At 40.0% G+C, this 16,605-nt stretch overlaps 1 long non-coding RNA gene and 1 pseudogene across 1 annotated transcript in view; one reads left to right on the forward strand and one right to left on the reverse strand.

Annotated features, from left to right (window-relative positions):
- Positions 1–15,429, forward strand: part of LOC142664599 (uncharacterized) — a 29,440-nt gene extending 14,011 nt beyond the window's left edge. Inside the window, exon 3 of the long non-coding RNA XR_012851334.1 lies at positions 13,861–15,429. This is a non-coding gene — a long non-coding RNA (uncharacterized LOC142664599). The remainder of the gene's footprint in view (positions 1–13,860) is intronic.
- Positions 10,626–16,605, reverse strand: part of LOC142664525 (uncharacterized) — a 55,599-nt pseudogene continuing 49,619 nt past the window's right edge.

Consider the following 16,605-nt stretch of genomic DNA (forward strand, 5'->3'; position numbering starts at 1 on the left):
CTCATCTAAATCCATAAAGACTCGTGTGAGTGATGTCACCTCGCCTCCTGTGTAACTTTGCTGGAGGGGGATGGTCTCTTACACATAAACCAAAATTGTACCTGATCAGTTCCTTCACCCTTCCCCCCTTTGTGGACTCTGCGAGAGTGATGTAGCAGAGTTCAAAACTACATCTCAACATAACACTAATTTAACCCCCTGTAATGTACAACAGCCTGAAACAAAAATGACTTTTCCTGACAAACATGTTATCTTTACAATGACATAACTCATGTGTGAAATCAAAAACAAAACAATTGTAGTTAGTTATTCAATAAAACAGAAAATATTATCTCTGATAACATTAATTACTGCAAACCAATAAACAGTATATAAAAATAGGGAACGGTGGGGGCACATACATTTTCAAAACCCCGTGTCTCACAGTATCTGTAGTTTAATACATCTGAATTAACATCAAAACACATGAAATCTGATCACATCATAACACATAAATATCGTAACTTTTATAACCAACAGCGCTTGCGCAAAAGAGAAGAAATGTATTTAGGTTTGTAGACATTACTGATATATATATCTCTCAGCAGTGCATATTGAAATCCCTTTGTCTCATCAGCCCTGCAGACTGCACCCAGTCAGCCCCCCTCCTCCTCCTCCCAAACACAGCACACTTTAGGGGGGAGGGAGGTCACAAACTCGCAGCTTCTCACAACTTCTTCTCTCACCATCTTAACACTTTCAATGCCGGCAAAACAACATACGTATCTGCAATCATTTATCACACCATTGTACAGGAATTATCTACGTTAATGTTTAACAGTACAATCTGACGGCCACCATCTCTATATTATGATGACGTGTTGTTTCATCAGTGAACTAGACTGGAACTTCTGTAAATAGAAAAAACACTACAAATGACAAAATTAACAAGGTGATTATTTCATACTGATTTGGTTGGGCCGGGCGTGGCCACATCCTACGGAGGGGGCTTATAAAATCCACCTTCTTGTGTGAGTACCGGATATAACGGAACAACAGGTTTAGGTGTACCAAAATGGCCTCCTGGGGCGGGGAGTGGTGCCGAAGGCGTGGCATATATGGGAGGATCGGGGCGTGGAAAGTGACATGATACACAATATTCAGCTTGGGGCGGGTTCTGTTAACCACAACTGGGACACTCCCACGAAGTTAGAATTCCACCGTCGCCATTATAGGGCGGTGGCTGGACACGTTCTTTGTAATACACATATTTGATGATTTTACCCTTTCTGTCTCGTATTTCTTGCTCAGTAAACTTGTCTTTAGTTATGGCTATGGCTGTTCTTTGCCAAGCTAATGCTTCATCTAACTTTCCTTCGTCACTTAATCTTCCCTTGTTTTCCCTAAGAGCTGCAGCCCATTCTTCCATCTATAAATATGCCACATATGTGCATAACTTTCTTACTATTTTCTACATTCTTCTTGCCTGTCTCTTTTTTTTTTTTTTTTTTTTAAACACATTAAACATACTGTTCTATATTTAACACCGTCCTGAGAATGAAACCTTATTCTCGATGTTTCTGAACACAAAACACAATTAATTTTTTTTTATTTTTTTTTAAACACAAATAATTTTTTTTTTTTTTTAAACACAATTATAACTGACTGTCTGTCTCTGTCGTCTTAATGGTATCAACCTATACCCTGCGACTATTTGTCTCTGTCGTCTTAATGGTATCAACCTATACCCTGCGACGAATTAAATTATTACACTTACACATGTCGTCTTAATGGTATCAACCTATACCCTGCGACTATTTAAATTATTACACTTATACTTGTCACCTATGCCGGCGAGACGCGACTATCTATACTATGATTCTTGGAACCACACAGCGGGTTAACTCTCTGTCGCTGAGAGTGTGGCCGGGATCGACTCCAAATACCTCGGTATCTTATCACCTGCTCACTCTCCCACACGGATAAGAGCCAATATTCATAAACATGAACTTAACCTTACCGTGTTTTATTTGAAGCTGATCAGACTTCCTGGGAGCGTGGCTGGTGATTCGATGTTGAGGCGTCTGGGGGTCGTCGATCACGGACACGGCTTATCCCTCGAGTGTGGCCCCACGTCGAGCGCCAAAATGTTCGGGTACTAATCAGTCTCAACCGGCAGGGATAATACGCTGAGTTCGTACGAAAGGAATCACACCACACAGAGTCTGGTACAAAGCTCCTCACTCAGCATCAGGCGTCACTGACTTATTTATTACACACATTTGTTCTATATCCCCTTTCTCCTGGGGGTGGGTACATGTTATCACACTTTTATAAAAGCACGTATCACTGTAAGCCTCTTGTTACTTTGTGTCATCCTTGGATAGGTTCACCCTTATCTGGTCCTTTAGATATGTCTTCATAGTTCATAGTTCGTTCATACCAGGAAGTGACTTGTTATTTTGTTAGTGCGTAGTCCCTGTTCAGGGGCCATCTTGCCACGTATACTTATCTAATCCTACTATTGCTTCATCACAATTATGTACACAACTCTATAGTCTATATTTTATTAAAGAAAGAAAATTATTATAAACATTAACTTCTGTCCACCCCATCCTTCACAGTACTCCTCACATATTACATATAACCTGATGTACTCCTCACATATTACATATACCCTGATGTACTCCTCACATATTACATATACCCTGATGTACTCCTCACATATTACATATGCCCTGATGTACTCCTCACAGATTACATATACCCTGATGTACTCCTCACGTATTACATATATCCTGATGTACTTCTCAGAGATTACATTTACCCTGATGTACTCCTCACATATTACATATACCCTGATGTACTCCTCACATATTACATATACCCTGATGTACTCCTCACATATTACATATATCCTGATATACTCCTCACAGATTACATATACCCTGATGTACTCCTCACGTATTACATATATCCTGATGTACTTCTCAGAGATTACATTTACCCTGATGTACTCCTCACATATTACATATACCCTGATGTACTCCTCACATATTACATATACCCTGATGTACTCCTCACATATTACATAAACCCTGATGTACTCCTCACATATTACATAAACCCTGATGTACTCCTCACATATTACATATACCCTGATGTACTCCTCACATATTACATATACCCTGATGTACTCCTCACATATTACATATATCCTGATGTACTCCTCACATATTACATATATCCTGATGTACTCCTCACATATTACATATTACATATACCCTGATGTACTCCTCACATATTACATATATCCTGATGTACTCCTCACATGTTACATATATCCTGATGTACTCCTCACATATTACATGTTCCCTGATGTACTCCTCACATATTACATATACCCTGATGTACTCCTCACATATTACATATATCCTGATGTACTCCTCACATATTACATATATCCTGATGTACTCCTCACATGTTACATATACCCTGATGTACTCCTCACATGTTACATATATCCTGATGTACTCCTCACATGTTACATATATCCTGATGTACTCCTCACATGTTACATATACCCTGATGTACTCCTCACATATTACATATATCCTGATGTACTCCTCACATATTACATATATCCTGATGTACTCCTCACATATTACATATACCCTGATGTACTCCTCACACATTACATATACCCTGATGTACTCCTCACATATTACATATATCCTGATGTACTCCTCACACATTACATATATCCTGATGTACTCCTCACATATTACATATACCCTGATGTACTCCTCACACATTACATATATCCTGATGTACTCCTCACATATTACATATACCCTGATGTACTCCTCACATATTACATGTATCCTGATGTACTCCTCACATATTACATGTATCCTGATGAACTCCTCACATATTACATATACCCTGATGTACTCCTCACATATTACATGTATCCTGATGTACTCCTCACATATTGCATATATCCTGATGTACTCCTCACATATTACATATACCCTGATGTACTCCTCACATATTACATACTCCGCACATATTACATATACCCTGATGTACTGCACACATATTACATATACCCTGATGTACTCCTCACATATTACATATACCCTGATGTACTCCTCACAGCTAACATATATCCTGATGTACTCCGCACATATTACACATATCCTGATGTACTCCTCACATATTACATATACCCTGATGTACTCCTCACATATTACATATACCCTGATGTACTCCTCACATATTACATATACCCTGATGTACTCCTCACATATTACATATATCCTGATGTACTCCTCACATATTACATATAACCTGATGTACTCCGCACATATTACACATATCCTGATGTACTCCTCACATATTACATATATCCTGATGTACTCCTCACATATTACATATACCCTGATGTACTCCTCACATATTACATATATCCTGATGTACTCCTCACATATTACATATATCCTGATGAACTCCTCACATATTACATATACCCTGATGTACTCCTCACATATTACATATACCATGATGTACTCCTCACATATTACATATACCATGATGTACTCCTCACATATTACATATACCCTGATGTACTCCTCACATATTACATATACCCTGATGTACTCCGCACATATTACATATACCCTGATGTACTCCTCACATATTACATATACCCTGATGTACTCCGCACATATTACATATATCCTGATGTACTCCTCACATATTACATATACCCTGATGTCACTTTTGTTTGGTACATCAGGGGTTTTGCAAATGCAACATGGCGTCCGCAAACCATTCCAGAAAAATCTACGCTCCAAAAGATAAATACCGCTCCTTTTCTTCTGAATTCTCCCATATACGTAAACAGCTTATTATAACCACATATGGGGTGTTACCGTACTCGGGAGAAATTACTTTACAAATGTTGGGGTGCTTTTTCTTCTCTATTCCTTGTAAAAATGAAAAATGTTGATCTAAAACGACATCTTGTTGGGAGAAAATTTTTTTTTTCATTTTCATAGCTTAATTCTAATTAATTCAGTAAAAAACCTTTGGGATCAATATTTTCACTATACCCATAGATGATTCCTCAGGGAGTGCAGTTTCCCAAATGGAGTCAATTTTGGGGTGTTTCCACTGTACTAGTACTACAGGGGCTCAGCAAATGTGACATGGCGCACAGACACTATCCATAATCCAAATGGTGCTAGTTCCATTCTGAGCCCTACCGTGTGTTTAAACAGCCGTTTATGACCACATGTGGGGTATTGTTTTACTCGGGAGAAGTTGCTTTACTAATTTTATGGTGCTTTTTCTCCTTCAGTCCTTGTGGAAATGGAAAAAAAAATAAAATAAACCTACATTTTATTTGAAAAAATGTAGATTTTCATTTTTACGACCTACTTCCAATTTGTTCTGTAAAACACCTGTGGGGTCAAACTGCTCACTGTACTCCTAGATAATTTCCTCATGGGGTGTAGTTTCCAAAATGAGGTCACTTGTTGGGGGTTTCCACTGTTTTGTCCCCTCAGGAGCTTTGCAAATGCGACGTGACCTCCGCAAACCATTCCTGCTAAATTTGAGTTCCAAAAGCCAAATGGCGCTCTTTCCCTTCTCAGCCTCGCCGTGTCTCCAAACAGCTGTTTATTACTACATGTGGGGTATTGTTTTACTTGGGAGAAATTTCTTTACAAATTTTATGGTGCTTTTTCTCCTTTCGTCCTTGTGGAAATGAAAAAAAATTAGCTAAACCTACATTTTATTTGAAAAAATGTAGATTTTCATTTTCATGGCCTAGTTCCAAAAATTTTTGCAAAAAAACTGGCCGGTCAAAATGCTTGCTACACCCCTAGATAAATTCCTCGAGGGGTATAGTTTCCAAAATGGGGTCACTTGTTGGGGGTTTCCACTGTTTTGTCCCCTAGGGGGGCTTTGCAAATGCGACATGGCGTCCGCAAACCATTCCTGCTAAATTTGAGCTCCAAGAGCCAAATGGCGCTCTTTCCATTCTAAGCCCTGCTGTGTGTCCAAATAACCGTTTATTACCACATGTGGGGTATTGTTTTACTCGGGAGAAATTGCTCTACAAATGTTGTGGTGCTTTTTCTACTTTAGGTCTTTTGGAAATGAAAAAAAATTAGCTAAACCTACATTTTATTTGAAAAAATGTAGATTTTCATTTTCATGGCCTAGTTCCAAAAATTTTTGCAAAAGAACTGGCGGGTCAAAATGCTTGCTACACCCCTAGATAAATTCCTCGAGGGGTGTAGTTTCCCAAATGGGGTCACTTTTGGGCGGTTTCCACTGTTTTAGTTCCACAAGACCTGTTCAAAGCTGACATGGTGCCTAAAATATATTCTAATAAAAAGGAGACCCAAAATCCACCAGGTGCTCCTTTGCTTCTGAGGCCGGTGCTTCAGTCCAGTAGCACACTAGAGCCACATGTAGGATATTTCCTAAAACTGCAGAATCTGGGCAATAAATATTGAGTTGCATTTCTTGGGTAAAACATTCTGTGGTACAAAAAAAATGTATTCAAAATGAATTTATGGAAAAAAATAATGAACTTTGTAAATTTCACCTCTACTTTGCCTTAATTCCTGCGCAATGTCTAAAGGGTTAAGAAACTTTCTAAATGCTGTTTTGAATACTTTGAGGGGTGCAGTTTTTAAAATGGGGTGACTTATTGGGGGTTTCTAATATCTAAGGACCTCAAAGCCACTTCACAACTGAACTGGCCCCTGTAAAAATAGCATTTTGAAATTTTCTTGAAAATGTGAGAAATTGCTGCTAAAGTTCTAAGCCTTGTAACGTCCTAGAAAAATAAAATGATGTTCAAAAAACGATGCCAATCTAAAGTAGACATATGGGGGATGTTAGTTAGCAACATTTTTGTGTGGTATAACTGCCTGTCTTACAAGCAGATACATTTAAATTGAGAAAAATGCAAATTTTTGCAATTTTTCGCTAAATTTTGGTGATTTTCACAATTAAATACTGAATGTATCGGGCAAATTTTGCCAGTAACATAAAGTCCAATGTGTCACGAGAAAACAATCTCAGAATCACTTGGATAGGTAAAAGCATTCCGGAGTTATTACCACATAAAGTGAAACATGTCAGATTTGAAAAATGAGGCTCTGTCAGGAAGGTCAAAAGTGGCCAAAGAGGGAAGGGGTTAATAGACAGGCAATATCACCGGACTAAACCTTACTACTACACGACACATTTTGCTTCTATAGAATGCAAATATTAGTAACTCAAGCGCAGGCATATACAATAGAGTAACATTCTTATAGATACATAGGATAATACTATTACTCCGTACATGAACATTCCCTGCTTCACTCTCTACTAACTCCTGCTACGGAGTGTAACACGGAGCATTAGACAGCGGACCTTTCACGGGATTCAGAGACTTTTACCGTCCCTCATAGTACGCAGACAGTTCAGGAGTAAGGCTAGATTCACACAAGGTCATTACGTCCGTAATTGACGGACGTATTTCGGCCGCAAGTTCCGGACCGAACACTGTGCAGGGAGCCGGGCTCCTAGCATCATACTTATGTACGATGCTAAGAGCCCCTGCCTCTCTGCCAGACAGCTGTCCCGTACTGAAAACATGATTACAGTACGGGACAGTTGTCCGGCAGCGAGGCAGGAACTCCTAGCATCGTACATAACTATGATGCTAGGAGCCCGACTCCCTGCACTGTGTTCGGTCCGGGACTTGCAGCCGAAATACGTCCGTCAATTACGGACGTAATGACCTCGTGTGAATCCAGCCTTACCCTTCACTTGCCTCATACATTCACACACCTTCCAAAGGTCCTTCATTCATTCATTCACTATATTGATAGCGAGAGAACCGTCCATACATCCACATCACAAGACAATACAACACAGAAGTATAGTGGAAACGCTTCTAACCCCAACAGAAAAGACACAGAACTTATGTATACAAAACAAGTCATACATATACTTCTATTTTTCTTTGATCAATTGTTAACTCGATAACTCACTCCTGACCATGTGCGCAATAGTAGTCACAAGAGTGCTGTCCAGATTCACGGACAGAAGTGGTTACCCGCCACTTCACACACGAAGTGTGACATCAAATCATTAAATAAAAAGAAATGGAGACAGCACTACCAAATTTTCAAAGTGAAGATCCTTTTATTCCACAGTGCAACGTTTCAGCTCAACACGAGCCTTTCTCAAGCATAATAATGTGACACACAGAACGCATATATATGTAATACAAGGTCATAAAGCCAATTACATACATATAGTAAAATTGTGTAATAGTGATACAGCAAGTATACAAAAAAATTTTATATCAATGGAATCCCCCATAGATGTGCTAATACATAAATAAAAAAATAAGTTAGAAACACTCCATATACATAGTGTAAATAGTGCATTCACTGTAATAAGGCCAATCAATCAGATGGGCTACATGTGTATAATAACATGTGAGAATGTTAGAAAACAGGTGTATAAAATAAAGTTAAAAACATCTTACCCTCGCTGGATCGGCTGATAGCGTTGTGCACTCTCTTACTACGTAGAACTAAACATTGCGTAATCCTAGCACCTGTGTGTATGAGTCATCGCACAATACGTCATTATGCGCATGCGCATTGTCTACCAGAGGCGCTGATCTACCTTCAGAAGACTCAATGACGGAACCAGTGTATACCGGTTGACAGAGCGGAGTCACAGGCAATAAGTGCTCACCGGCTTGGGCCCAAGAATGAATCCACTGTCTCGGTCAGCACCACTCCTTGTTCCCATCTGGACGTCCTGAAGGACCATGCGGGAACACCAAATGTTATGGCAGTATAGACTCTTCTCAATCTCCATATGAAATCACATCATTCACTTTCTTTAGGTTAAGAAGGTTTATTGTGTGTACAGAGCTCTGAAGTCTTATTCAGAACGGACATCATCATTAATTACAGCAGTTTATATAGCCAATATGACGTATGTGTGACATGTGCACCAGGAAACCGAAAGAATTAGCATACAATAGCAAATGTTTACATTACACAATGTGGCCAAGTTAAATTAATTATCAAACAATAGTCTACATAACAAAATGTGGTAAGGCTAATTTATCATATACACAATGGTTAGTTGAACAGATGAACTTCCTGTAACTTTCTGTCTGTTAGCTGACACAATAGAATCAGTATAGCTTCAGTTCTCCTACTAGACACGTCAGTATTCTCCATATTGATACATTAGTAAAAAGTTTTAAGCGTAGCTAAAAACATATTTAAACTGCTATTATGTCCCTCTATGTGAATACATTACTCCTAGCAATTTTTTTCACTTCAAAGTACCTTTTTTGCAGCTTTTTTTCTTGTGAAACCATCCACATCTATTTTCTCACACTTCCTGATTCTGGCAGTTGCTAGGGGCGTGTCTTACTGTGTGTGATGTTATGATTTGTCTGTATCTTTCATGGGCAGTGAACTCCGAGGTGATCATTACAATACTGTGAGCGTGCACTGAGCTATACAAAGCACAACACATTATATATAGAGATGGAAATATCTCTGCACACTCCAGAAGAAAGCAATCAGAGGTTTTCTTTTCACTTTCCCTGGCAAGGGAAGGGAAGATAAAACGGCAGGGTGATTGGGGGGGGGGGGGCGGTACGGAGCAGTCCTAGTCTTATCTGATGCTAATTAGCAGCTCAGATTACAGTGTCCAGAGACTCTTTGCTGGAGGGAAGGGGGAGAATCATCCAGGCACAGAGACCAGTGCGCACAGTGTCTTCCATGCGCTCTAATGCTAGAGAACTGTGTAGTGTATAGAGGCAGAGAGACCTTCCTGACGTCACGATGGGGGCGTGAACATCTGACGTGAGGATGGGGCCACCACCCACCCGTACTCATAGGCAGCAGACTCTGTACACTGATACATTCAAACGGTGTACAGATTTCTTCTAGCAACGGGAGAAATACAAGAAATAAAATGTGGTAGAAAAGTGTCAGAGTGGCCATTTATAACACAAAAGGGATCCAAATGAATTATTAAAGTATATTACAAAATATATTTATACTACACATGCTGCTAGAAAATACAAAGTTGATCGAACGTTTAGTTACGCTTTAATGTCTTAATTTTTGCCTATGACTGGGAGTTGTAGTCCTCTCCTCCCTGCGGTGTCCTCTGATATATCATAATAAAAGCCTGGGCATGCTGAAAGTTGTAGTCCTCTCCTCTTATACCTCCTCCCTGTTGTGTCCTCTGATATATCATAACAGCCTGGACATGCTGGGACTTTTAGTCCTCTCTTCTTCTACCTCCTCCCTGTAATGTCCTCTGATATATCATAACAGCCTGGACATGCTGGGACTTTTAGTCCTCTCCTCTTCTACCTCCTCCCTGTAATGTCCTCTGATATATCATAACAGCCTGGACATGCTGGGACTTTTAGTCCTCTCCTCTTCTACCTCCTCCCTGTAATGTCCTCTGATATATCATAACAGCCTGGACATGCTGGGACTTTTAGTCCTCTCCTCTTCTACCTCCTCCCTGTAATGTCCCCTGATATCACATAATGCTATAATAAAGAATATCCACCCAATACGGAAAATAAAATACTACATTCTTTATTAAGACACAAAACAGTTGTAAATACCATTTAAATAGCAGCCATAAAACCAAAATGTACCTAAAATAAAACAAAAAGAGGACAGTGCATAATCGTAAGGCAGGACATATATGGCGGTAACATAGGTCAAGATCACTCAATATAATGACTCTTCAAACACAAAACGGAGCCTTTAAGACAAAATGGATTCCAAATATCCAAGATGAAGTCCACACAGAATGTACTTATTTAACCCCTTTAATGACCAGCCTATTTTAGACCTTAATGACCAAGCTATTTTTTACGTTTTTCCATCGTCGCATTCCAAGAGCAATAATTATTTTTTTTTGCGTGGACATAGCAGTATAAGGTCTTGTTTTTTGCTGGACAAATTTTATTTTTTAATAGCACCATTTTGAGGTACATATTATTTCTTGATTAACTTTTCTTGGGGGGGGGGGGAATAGAAATAAAATCAGACATTTCACCACTCTTTTTCGCGTCCTAAATCTATGCCGTTTTACCGTGTGGTATAAATAACACAATAACTTTATTCAGCGGGTTGTTACGATTGCAACGATATCAAATTTGTATAGTTTTTTTGTATGTTTTACTATTTTTATACAGCAAAAACGCTTTTCTTCCATATTTAAAGAGCTATAACATTTTTTATTGTTCCGCTGATGCAGATGTATGAGGTCTTTTTTTTTTTTGCGGAAAGACTTGTAGTTTTTATTGGTAACATTTTGGAGTAGATGCGACTTTTTATCAAATTTTTTTAATATCAGGATTCACAGAAAACAGCAATTTTTCCGTAATTTTTTATTAATTTTTTACGGTGTTCACCGTGCGGGTTAAGTAATGTAATAGCTTTATGGACGGGGTCGTTATGGACGCGGTGATATCAAATGTGTGTAACTTTTTTAATAGTAAAGCAGTTTGTAAGGGGAAAAAGCGGGTTTTTCATTTTTTTTTTTAATTGACTTTATTAAACTTTTTTTTACTAGTCCCACTAGGGGACTTTAATATGCGATCCTCCGATCGCTATTGTAATACACTTCAATACTTTTGTATTGCAGTGTATTACTGCCTGGCCGTTTAAAACGGTCAGGCATCTGCTAGGACATGCCTCCGGCATGACCTAGCAGGCATTCGCTACAGGCAGACCTGGGGGCCTTTATTAGGCCCCCGGCTGCCATCGGAGACACAGGACCTCGGCGATCTTATCGCCAGGTGTCAGTGGGATGAGAGGGAGCTCCCTCCTTCTCTCCAAAAATTACTCTCAAGATGGGCGAACGGGCGAGATCGATACTTATATTGATCTCACCTGTTAAAATAGGGACGCCCCCAGCCCTCAGCTACGCCTGGCAGGTGAGAGCAGGGAGATTTGACAGCTCCCTGCTCTGTTTAATTTATTCTGATGCAGCGCCGTAAAAAGGCTTATGCATGAGAATAAAGCCCTTTAGTGGCCGCCGTGAAAAAGGCGTATTGGCGGTCACTAACGGGTTAAACATCAGTTAATCACTTTCACGTACACTTAATTATAAGAACGCAGTAACAGATGATTTTGGTTTCCTTAGACTTAATTCTTCTTTTTCTTTTCTAGTGAAATAATGAGAAGCAGATCAGCTAGGGCAATCCTACCCCTGACGAATAGGTCCGTTCAGTCCCTGAAATGCGTTGGAGCTTTATTGTCCATGCTGATACCCCAGGCTACTATCTGTTACATTACAGTTTAGTTTTTGAGCACTAACTACACCAGTCAGGGTGCCACTATAGTACAGGCAATCCTCCATTACTTTAATAAAATGTAGACACAATAAAGAACCAGGATGTGGTGCCAACTCCTGAGCATGAGAATAGCCCAACCAATCCTCAACAACCATCTGCCCAAGTGGCGAGTTTTCTGGTATCTTAGCGGAGTATCTTCCCTATCTCTAAATTTTAGACGTACTAGCTTGCTTACCTACTGCATGAAATACTTAGTGAGTAAAGTTGTGTGGACTGTAGGACTTTGATAAGGTGAATTATCCCTTTATCCTGGTCCATGGTGTATCACTGTCCCCTGGATGAGCAATCCCTAGAATCTTATTTCTCACATTCCAAACAAGAATATGGCTTCATGTAAATTCTCTAAGTTTAAAAAACGTATTTCCTTGTAAAATATATTCCACATATAGAGCATCAAAACAGCTTCTCCCCTGTGTGACTTCTCTGATGATCCTTAAGTTTGCATTTAGTAATAAAACATTTCCCACATTCTGAACATGAATATGGCTTCTCTCCTGTGTGAATTCTCAAATGTGTAACAAGACTTGCTTTATCTGTAAAACATTTCCCACATTCTGAACATGAATACGGCTTCTCTCCTGTGTGACTTCTCTCATGTATAACAAGACGTGATTTATCTGTAAAACATTTCCCACATTCTGAACATGAATATGGCTTCTCTCCTGTGTGACTTCTCTCATGTCTAACAAGATGTGATCTATATGTAAAACATTTCCCACATTCTGAACATGAATACGGCTTCTCTCCTGTGTGACTTCTCTCATGTATAACAAGACGTGATTTATCTGTAAAACATTTCCCACATTCTGAACATGAATACGGCTTCTCTCCTGTGTGACTTCTCTCATGTACAACAAGACGTGATTTATATTCAAAATATTTCCCACATTCTGGACATGAATATGGCTTCTCTCCTGTGTGACTTCTCTCATGTACAACAAGACATGATTTATATGTAAAATATTTCCCACATTCTGGACATGAATATGGCTTCTCCCCTGTGTGAATTCGCATATGCATAGCAAGACCTGATCTTTGTGTAAAACATTTCCCACATTCTGAACATGAATATGGCTTCTCTCCTGTGTGAATTCTCTCATGTACAACAAGTCTTACTTTATCTGTAAAACATTTCCCACATTCTGGACACGAATACAGCTTCTCTCCTGTGTGAATTCTCTCATGTACAGCAAGATTTGATTTACGTGTAAAACATTTCCCACATTCTGAACATGAATATAGCTTCTCTCCTGTGTGCCTACTCTCATGTACAGCAAGATGTGATTTTTGTGTAAAACCTCTCCCACATTCTGAACATGAATACGGCTTCTCTCCTGTGTGACTTCTCTCATGTATAGCAAGATGTGATTTAGCTTTAAAGGATTTCCTACATTCTGAACATGAATACGGTTTCTCTCCTGTGTGACTTCTCTCATGTACAGCAAGATGTGATTTCGATTTAAAGGATTTCCTACATTCTGAACATGACTACGGTTTCTTCCCGGTGTGACTTCTCTGATGTACAGCAAGATGTGATTTATGTGTAAAACATTCCCCACATTCTGAACATGAATACGGCCTCTCCCCTGTGTGACTTCTCTCATGTACAGTAAGATCAAATTTTCGTGTAAAACATTTCTCACATTCTGAACATGAATACGGCTTCTCTCCTGTGTGAATTCTCCAATGTCTAACAAGACCTGATTTATACTTAAAACATGTGCCACATTCTGAACATGAATACGGCTTCTCCCCTGTGAGAATTCTCTGTGTTAAAAGACCTGAGATTTTTGTGCATTGTTGACCACATTGAAACCTTTTACCGCCTTTCTGAGCTGTACTTGTGGTAGCAATCTGTGATTGGTCAGGAGAAGGTTCCTCATGATTAGGGGAAATATATGATAGATCTGTACTGTGAAGTCCTGGATTTACATTAAGGGTAATGAGGTTTTCTCCTGAAGACTGCTGCATATCTTTATCTTCTACTTTATGATTTATGGATAGCATGAAGTTTCCCTCAGTCTTCTTACTGGAGTTTTCTGTTAGGATTAGGATGAATATAATTAGCTTTTTTTAACCCACAAAGCAGACAAAATTTATAACATTCATTTCAGACAAACACAAATGCAGTTTTGACGGAGTTTTTTTATTTTTATTTCTTAAATTAAAGCCAGAAGTGGATCAAGCAGGAAGGAGAAGTATACGTAATTGGTTTTGATTCTACTCCTGGCTTTGGCTTAAAGAAAAAACTGATTACAAAATAAAATATATAGATGGACTTCCGATGGCGGGACATCCAGGATGGCCGCGTTTCAACTTGGCTCCTGCTCCACGCTGCAGCTCCTAGTCTCTGGACCAAGCATCATAGGCTTTTGAGACCTGAGACACGACTACACCCCGGAGACAGCCTTACTCTGCTGCGGGAGCTCATTATCTATTGCCGAATTCGGCCCAACAGGTGAGTGTGAGATCGCTCTTAGAGGCGGCGGTGCCATTACCCGCCAGGCCGCGGGATCTAGGGCCTAATTCCCTGACACGCTACAAGAGAGGTGACACAAACGACCACCGGAGAAAGGGCGGAAAGAGATGAGGGTCCCTTCCAGCACGGCTCCCTTCAGTGTAGTGGGATGATTTGCAGTGCTTGACCGCTGACGACTTCTCACACATTCCCGCAAGACCGACCGGGACACCTCACTGGTATCGGACACTACATCACCGCCTGGATACAGAGAAGTTCTCTGCACTGCTACCCTACTTGCCTCACTGCATGACAACATATCAATGTGGTTTGCTTATCTATGTGACTTGAGGAGAATAACGTTCCTTAAAAACTACTGTTCCCTGCGTGTGAACTGGAAACTTTTAGATATGAAATACAACTTACTGCAGAAACTGCACAGTGTCTGACGCCATGTAGTGGCTGATTTGTAGATTTCTCTACATCCCTGTAACTTTGAATCTCTTGACGCTGAAGTGCACTATACTCTTATGTGCGGACTGACATCCATTGACGGTTTATACTGAGAATTCTTTTATATGCACAGGATACTCTACTATCTCTGGTAATCACTACCGACTGGATCATCGCATTCACTTTTACGACACAGATATTGGGAAAACTGCCCTCCTCTGTTACATCTTCTAACTAGATGACCGCAACTAGAGGGCGCCTATTCTTCAAATGAGGCAATAGAAATATGTACATGGGGACTGTGCTCTTTATGTAACCTATTTTGCATTTATAACTCTGCCTCTCCCTTGCATTTGAAACGGTCCGCTGGGACCTTGCTATGGACAGAAATCTTACTACAAAATCGTCTGGCAGACAGCTGCGAGCTGACTAAAGATCAGGGACAGAAAAATGCATATACAAAAGCTGCAGGCCAAATACAAGGCCACTTCCAAAACATCCAATACTAAAAGTAAAGTTTCACCTGATGAGGTATCCAATACGGCTGATCTTTTTTCAGGAGATGACATCACTCCTCCAAACCGCTCTCCTAGTTCTAGTCCTCTGGGACTTTTTAATAGGGATGATCTTCAAGCAGTCTTGGTGGCTGACAAAGTATCACAACTATTGATCCCATTGTTTGACAAACGTCTCGAAGTGCTCCATACCTCAATAAATTTTGCGCTATCTCAAATTACTAACAATGCGCATAGAATAGTGGAATTGGAAACTCGGGTGCAAGGGATGGAACAAACTATTGCCCACCTTGAAACCACTCTACAACACAGCCAAACATTGGAGGTGGCACTCCGAGACCAGGTGGAAGACATGGAAAACCAACATCGTCGAAACAATCTGCGCTTTGTTGGCATCCCAGAGGGTGTAGGAGGGGAACATCTTTTCGACTGACTAAGGAACTGCCAGCGGCTCTGAAATTGGAGACACTGAGTGACCCTCTAACAATTGAAAGAGCGTTTGGAATTGGCCCTCTGGATGCCAACAGGGGAAACGGAAATAGCAGACCACGTTAGGTTATTGCAAAAATATCTAAATTTATGGGTAAAAGAGAATTCTGAGGGCATATAGACAGCAAAGGGAGTTGCGGATTCAGGGTAACCGAATCTTAAGTTTCCAAGATTTTTCAGCCGCAGTATCGCAAAAGAGGAAGACTTTTGTACCCATCTGTAAAGTGCTAGCAGAGAACACGAAATTTCAACTACTATACCCGGCCAAGCGG

Source organism: Rhinoderma darwinii, chromosome 1 (genome assembly GCF_050947455.1).
Source record: "Rhinoderma darwinii isolate aRhiDar2 chromosome 1, aRhiDar2.hap1, whole genome shotgun sequence".
Taxonomy (NCBI): Eukaryota; Metazoa; Chordata; class Amphibia; order Anura; family Rhinodermatidae; genus Rhinoderma; species Rhinoderma darwinii.